The sequence below is a fragment of the Phaethon lepturus genome, unplaced genomic scaffold (assembly GCF_000687285.1).
Source record: "Phaethon lepturus isolate BGI_N335 unplaced genomic scaffold, ASM68728v1 scaffold12972, whole genome shotgun sequence".
Lineage (NCBI taxonomy): Eukaryota > Metazoa > Chordata > Aves > Phaethontiformes > Phaethontidae > Phaethon > Phaethon lepturus.
This window is the reverse complement of record NW_010525604.1, coordinates 15411-23115: the sequence shown is the minus strand read 5'-3', so window position 1 is coordinate 23115 and position 7705 is coordinate 15411.

Below are 7705 nucleotides of genomic sequence, written 5' to 3'. Positions count from 1 at the left end.
TTAATTTAGAGTGGTAACCCTTTCACCCCTCTTAACCAGCCACTCTATGTGAAAAAGACAGGATTTTATTAGGAAGGACTTAGACCCATTCTGCCCCCACTAATTTTAGTTGGGAGGATAACTCCTCAACTCTGAAAAGTCAGGCTCTTTGAGCCTTCTCTAAAGTCAATTAAAGTCCATACTTTATTGAGCCCTGAAACTGGAGGTCTTGGTGCTTGTCCTGCAACAATTAAAGAGAAGTCCACCTATCTCATGGGTTGTAGTCTGTATTAAGTATTTATCTTTCTAATGTTGATTTTTTTGTTTGTTTTTTCTGTATTTGAATTTGACTGATGTTCAGTTTGCTTTTCAGAGTGACCTTTGTAAGGAACATGAGCAAAAATTTATCATTGTTTTACTTTGTGTGTACTAAGAATATTCCTCCTAGCTCATTTTCCTCCTCCTCATTGCACTACCTCCTATGCAGTATGTCTCATGACACTTTTATAGTATTTTATGTATACTTTTCCTCTTTGTGGACCAATGAATATCTTCACACTGTGCTGTCTCTACACTCTGTTGTGCTGAACTAACCATTTGTGAATGTCAGTGCACATTTCTAATAAATGGCATCCCTTTTTACTATGTTTGCTTGGATCGATGGTATATTTTGAAAATAAGTTACGTCTTTGCTGTTACTGAAATTATTATTTTTTTTTATTATTGACACTTTGGAAGAAATAAATGTTAGTCTGGCCATAATGTTTGACAATTCTTATTATGTTCAAAGTATTATTTGCCAGTTTTTGTTAGACTAAGCAGACTGAAGATGTAGCATTGCTGAGTTTTGTATGTGCCTTTCAAGGCAAAGTATTTAATTAGAAATACTTTGCTTTACCTTAGGCTATTTTGCCTAGGGAATTTATTGTTGCCAAATTCCTGACATTGAGCTATCATTCTGTCCTTGACTCCAAACCTGAGTATGTATTTGTCAATCTGGAACTAAATGACTCTAACTTATTCCCTAAACTTTTTTGAATATTTGTAGCCCTGTTAGTATACAAGTAGCAATCCTACAAGGTATTTTCTGCTCCCTCACTGATTGTTTGACCTAAGATTGTGCCACACCCGCTTGGCAAAGCCTCTTTGTTAATTTCTCATGGTCCTTAATCTTTCTCTTTTTCTCCTAATGTTGTGTCATAAAGCTCTTTCAGCATCCAGGTCTTTTAAAAACGCTTTAAAACATATTTGTTTACCCTAGTTCTTCTTTCTTTGTGCCATAGTCTGCAATTTTACATTTACAGGTGTAATGAAACTGGCAGGCATGAACTTCCGAATTATGACATCTCTTCTACACCGAATTCCCAGATTTATACCTAAATTACAGATTTTAAAAAAGTGTGATGGACTATACATCTGTTTTATTCTCCATCTAGATAAATACATTTACTGTGTGTCTTTCTCTATATGTGCCTAAATTAGATGACAGCAGTGTTTTCACCAAGACTGAGTTAGGCTAGAACTAGGTTTAGAACCACAGGGTATTAAGCAAGGAACTGTGAACTGCTAAAATAATTCAAGAGACAAAACCTCTTGAGTGGTTGCTACATCCTCTGTTAATTCAGATTGTGGAAAAGCCTTGTCATTTAAACCATTGTTAATAAGGTTTGTTTTCTAATGGGCTGCAACTTCTGGATGAAAAACAACCCCAGTGAAACCAAAGAGAATTTGTTTTCATTTGAAGTAATTCTCATCATTTTCTAATGGAACTAAACTCTAATAGAAAACTTGGTGTTCTTGGATTGGAAAACCAGGGCCTTATTGTCGCTTACACTTGAATGCCTTTGTATCACTCTAGTGGTCTAAAGGACTTTGAGTACAAATAGTAAGAAAGGCTTCTGGAGGTTATAAAGAATTTTAATAATATACAAAGCAAAATGGAAAATTACAAAGTATATTTTTTTGCAGAATGAGGAGTATCAAAATAAAGAAAACACTGTGCTTTGCTGAAAGCAATAGCTCATTTCAGAACTGTAAAAGCAAAACAAAAACCTAACTGATGAGTTAACTAAAATAAAAACCCACCAAAAAAGCTTTTCTATTAAAAAAAAAAAATCTTTTTTATATCCAATTACTTGATTTTTTTTTTCTGTAATCTAAATCTCCTGTTTCTGCTATCACAAAATGGTATCATAAGTCTCTAGATCTGCAAGGCTAAATATTGCTCAGTGTCAACATCAGACCAGGGTTATTTTCTGAGAGAAATTTTGTATTTAGAGGGAAAGTAGAAAGCATTTTTGTGGCATGCAGATGTTTGGAAAACAATGGTTGTTTAGAATTTCTCAGAGGACTGGAATGTCAGCAGTAGTCCGAGAGAAAATGGATTTGTTGGCAGAAAGCAGACCAAGTGGTCAAAGCCATGTGCTAAGCGCAGTTTGTGATATGGCTTTTTTGATTTGCCCTGTATCTAGTACTAGCACACCTGTGGAGCTGGTTAATGTTCAACAACATGTATCTGTCTCCATAGGCTGTAGAATTTCAAAAGTAGAATTTCAAGATATACACTTAAATGTACATTGTTATAGCCAATAGCCACACATTAAGTTCCTGTAACATTATCAGCGAATCTAGAAAAGACTCAAAAAACTTTCTGGCTAACAGAAATTTTAAATTGTCAGCAAACTTGATTTGCAGAAGGCTTTTTCAACATGTTTTTCCAGCTTCTTGTGCATGATGAAAAGCTGTGGTCTTTGAAATGAATAATATACAAGATGGCTCTAGTTTAAACAACGCTGAAACAGCCTGCAGGATACTTGGTGGGGCTTCAGTGAATGATCTTATTGGAAATAGATTAGTTCCATAAACTTAAATTTGGAAATAGGAAGAAGAATACTGAGTGCAACCAGATTACAAAAGTAAAAATCCAACCACAATTATATCAGAGCAGCACTGGACAAGTGTAATTTGTTTTTCACTTACAAGTCCAAATCCTCAAGTATTTCAGAAAAATTCTTAGGCTTTCAAACCAGAAGGCTGATGATAAGGGGAGAAGATTCGGGTACTTTGCGCTCTGGTAAAATACTCAGGTGGCTTCTTCAATTAGATAACTGGATGGTGTTTTGTGTAGAGAGTAAGATTGCCTAAGAAGGTCGTTGCTTTGTTGTCTGATATCAGACATGAGAAAAGCAATCACTGAAAGTAACTGAGATTTAACCTGTTTTTGATATAATTGAAAGCTCCAAGCTGAGTTTTGGTAAGGATTTGTGACTTTTTAACAGAATCATGTCTGCTTATGTTTTTACGTGGAAAATGTGTAACACTTGGAAGAAAAAAAAAAAGATAGCTTTTTATTTCTCATACTTTTAAATTTGATTGAATCTCAGAGTCAAAATACCATTCGGGAAATGCGACGATACCTTGGGAGAAGCAAGAATAAGCTTTACATTGACTCTTGGAAAATGAAAAAAAACCACACATGTTTTTCAGATTGCTTTGCTCTGTTACCCAGCATCTGCTACATCAGAGTAGGTGGATGAATACTGCAGAACATGAATCTATCCATCTAGAACTTCAGGGATGTTCAACTCTTGTTTGCTAACTTGCAAAAAACTGTCAACTTCTTTGCCAGTCCCTTCTTTATGCAGCTCCTATGCTCAAAGAAACATGATACTGCTGTGGAGAATGAGGCTGTACCATTATCTTGCCACTCTGATTATCTAGTTTTTCTCACTAGGCGATAGAGAGAAACAGGCATGTGTGTGGCATATGGTAAGAAAGAAGTAGATGATTCTACATGAAAACTGTTGTGAAGCAAAGTGGTGCTCAGGCTGTTGTGTACCAGGGGGTCCCTGGCTTTTGAGTGTGTTCGGAACTAAGGAAAAACAAGTGTGACTTGTGGAAGAACCTTTTGCTCTGCAGAAACCACGGCTGAGATTGTAGGCCGTCTGTGCAGACTTGCTAACACCTGGGTCTTACTTCTCTTTAGTTTGATTTACACCGCTTTTATAGCTGTCTTCCTCCAGGAAGTCACTAATGGTGTTTTGTCTGCCTTTCTAACTAAGTGAACCAATGCCACTCACTGCTCAAACTTCTGAGTGTGGTAGGACCTGCAGCCAGATTTAGTTCCTACACAAAAAAAGGTGATGCTAATGTTTCGTGATCCATGATATTTCTAGGCACATCTCCATTTTTTTTCTGAAGATCAGCTTGGATCAAGCCTGCCTTATCTTTTGAAGGCTTTGGAATCGAAGCGAAGTCAGTAGTTTCACTTCTGGGGTAGAAACTTAAAATTATTTAAACTGCTACTCTCCAAAGCAGATTTGAGAATCTGTTTGTAGAAGTGAAAGATGTTCTTTTGTATCAATGCAAATAACCGTATCTTTGCTCCGATGACTGACACCTGTCACTACCCAGGACAACAAGTTTACAAACTGAGCAAACACACTGAGGCTGCTGCAATCCCAAAGAGCTGCCTTCAGAAGCAGATTCATGTTTTGTAGGTGAAACCTGTTGTCAGACACTTAACTGCTTTATGGTTCTTTGGAAAATGATATATGACATGTAGAATGTGAAAGAACTCTTGTGAGCGTAATTCATCTAGATTTGATCTGAAGTGGGAAGGATGTACGATTAGAACAGACTAAAAGAGGTCTGTCTCTTCATAAAGTTTCCTTCTGTGTGTTTATATATTCTACAGAGCAGATCTCAAGTACAGCTTCAAATGACAGCATTTTCAAGATTTTTTTTAAACTTAGCAAAAGAAAGCAATAAAACTAAATACACTGAGAAATTAATATCAAATATATTATGAAGACACAAATGGAGATTCTAACTGCAAACAGCAGTGGGAATCAGTTTGCTGCAGTACTATTACAATGAAAGAAAATACAAAACAAGTAAAAATTTGACTAAAGTTTAAATATAGCAGAAATATAAGTAGACAACATAAGTGATTGAAGGACAATATTGGAGTTTTGCATATATTAACTAGAGCTCAAGGAATTAAAGAAAAGTATATTTATTAAATCAGTGGCAAGAAACTGATAAGACTTTATTCATTTCACACTTCAACTGTTAGTAAGTAATAGAGGGCCCAGATTCCTTCACTGATGGTACCAGGTGTCAGGGGTTGCTCATTATTATGGTTATCTCTAAAAATAAATCCCTCTATAAATAGAGTTTACTCTGTTTCTCCAGGAGGAACATGCTCTTAAAAGCCAAGGAAATATTTGATATTGTATAGCTGCTGTTCGTAGGCAATGAATATAAATGAAAGTAATCTCTCAACAAGGAAAAAATGAAGAGGGTAATAATGTAGAGGGTAATACTACTGCTGTTATCAGTGCATTCTAATAGTAGTAATTAATAAATGGAAAGAGGCTGCATTTGTGAAGAGAGAAGTATTGTAGAATAATTAGAGAGAAATTATGGTTGCTGTAAAAGCTGTGATAATGCCGTTGAAACAAAACATCCTCCAAGACTGTGTACAAAGACATTGGCAAACGTGCTGAAGATTGACGAAGTCAATTTAGCAGTACTAAGAGAAGTTGTTGTATCATCCGTCATTATTTGCCAAAAGTTTGCATTACCAGAACTTTGCAGGTACCTCACTGTATCTGGAAATTCTATGTATTTATTGTATGTAATCTGAAATGCAAGTCAAGCTTGTTTGAATTAATTTGTTTATCTTTTTGCCAAACATTATAAAAGAGAGAGTTTTTTCTCTTTTCTAAGGGAAAAGACTCATTTTCATAAGAAAATTAAAGTATCTTTTCCTGAAAAAAAAGTTTTGTTTTCGATAATCCCTCTTTCGACACACACAAAATAAGTCTAACCATCCCTGTAGATGTTTATTGAAATATTTTTTTTTTGTTCACTTGTTTGTTTTTGCATTAAAAAAATCTGCAGAAATCAGGTTTCTTTTTCTCACATCTCCCCTATCAGATCCATTCATGGACACTTCAGTATTTTGAAAGGCATACGGTGATCCCTTTACATTTTTTTTTTTTTAAGATGCATGGTCTATTTTGGTGCACTTCTGAGGGAAGGCTTGGCTGAAGAGTTGCAGTTCTTTAAGGTGACGTTGGAATTTCTAGAAATGCAAACACCATCTCACCACAGAAGCCATCAGCAATTCCAACATTTTTCCACTCTTCGTTTCACCCTTATTTTTTTGAGGCGAAAATACAGAAGGGGAAAAGTCTCCTAAGCCCTCTCCTCTGACAAAAACACAAAAATAAGACAGAGGAGTCTGGAAAAAGTGAGACACAAAATGTGGGTAGGGGGTTGTTATTGCTCCTACTACCATCATCATCATTAACTGAGGTGGCATTATTGTTACAGTTTTCTTTCTGTTTATTATCAGTAAGTAGGTATGTTGGCTGTAACAATAAGTAAGTATGATTTTAATATGTTTTTGCTCTGAACCTTCCAGCATGCAAAACAGTCACCTAATATTTGTAAAACAGCTACATTTTTGTAATAAGTCAAAGGCTCTGCTTTACCTTCAGTTGCAGTAGTGCAACTCTTGTGGTCATTGAAGCCTGAAGGAATCCTCTCAAGGAGAACCAAAGGCTAGTGAGTCCTGTGATTTCAGAAGAAAGCACATAGACCGAATTATTTCAGGTAACCCAGGTTTAAGTTCTGAAAAGCCTCCAATAGGTCCTACCCACATTTCTGACTTGCAAGACCCTGGCAATTCAGCTGTTCCCTGCAAACTGCCTTCTGTGTAGTCATTAGGTTACCACTAACTGCTCTTCTGTGACTTTTGTGCCTTCAAACCTCTTTTCCAGGGTACTTGTTTGTTAGCTAAAACTTCCGTACGTGGGAAAGAGAAAGAGCTGCAGTAGCCCGTAGGTGATCTTAGGTTGCTGTAGGCAGCTTCTCACTTTCTTCCGTTGGTTATTTTTACTTGCTTTTTAAAATTTTTGTTGTTCTGTCTCTTGGAGCTTTCACTGTCCTTGGAGAGATGTGGTCCATCTTCACACCAGCTAACCAGAGGAGCTATTCCTGCTTGAGGCTTTACATAACTAAGCCTGGATTATTACAAGGCTAGAAGAAAAGGGTTTTATGGTCTTTAAATACTTTAAAGTGTTCGAAAGCCATCCTAGAATTCAGATTACATCATCACCAGTTGGTCATTATTCATCTACAAATGCACCATTTACATCAGATGGGACAATTCTAGTCAAGGTCTAGGTGTTCGTCTCCCCATTTTCTCTGTTGAGCCAGAATTGCCTGTGAAGCTGCATCTCCCATGATGGATTGTAATTATATCATCCCATGATGATTTGGTGCTAATACAAGGGAAAGATCCTCTTATGCTGGTTGTATCATGGAAGCAGAACAAACAGGGCCATAAAGAGAAAGGGGGGCTGAGGTCTGAAATGGCAACTTCTACAAAGTGTTTTTACAAAGGGTATTTCTTTTCTTTTAGAACCACAATTTACTTTCACTGAAAAACAATCTGCTTTGCTTGGCATTTTGCAGAATCTACTTTCACAATGCCCCTCAAAAAAACCCCCAACAAACCAACCCCTCCCCCCAAAAAACCAAACTAGAAGGAACTAGTGGTTTTATGGTATATCTCAGGGTGCTGCTCGCCATGGGCTGGGGCATTGGGAGCCGCAGTGTATGCCCATGGGGACAGCGGGCACTGGGCCAGGCACTGGGCACTTCCCTGGGGGACACTCGCATCCCTGGGGACAGGGATGGGCTGAGGCTGGGA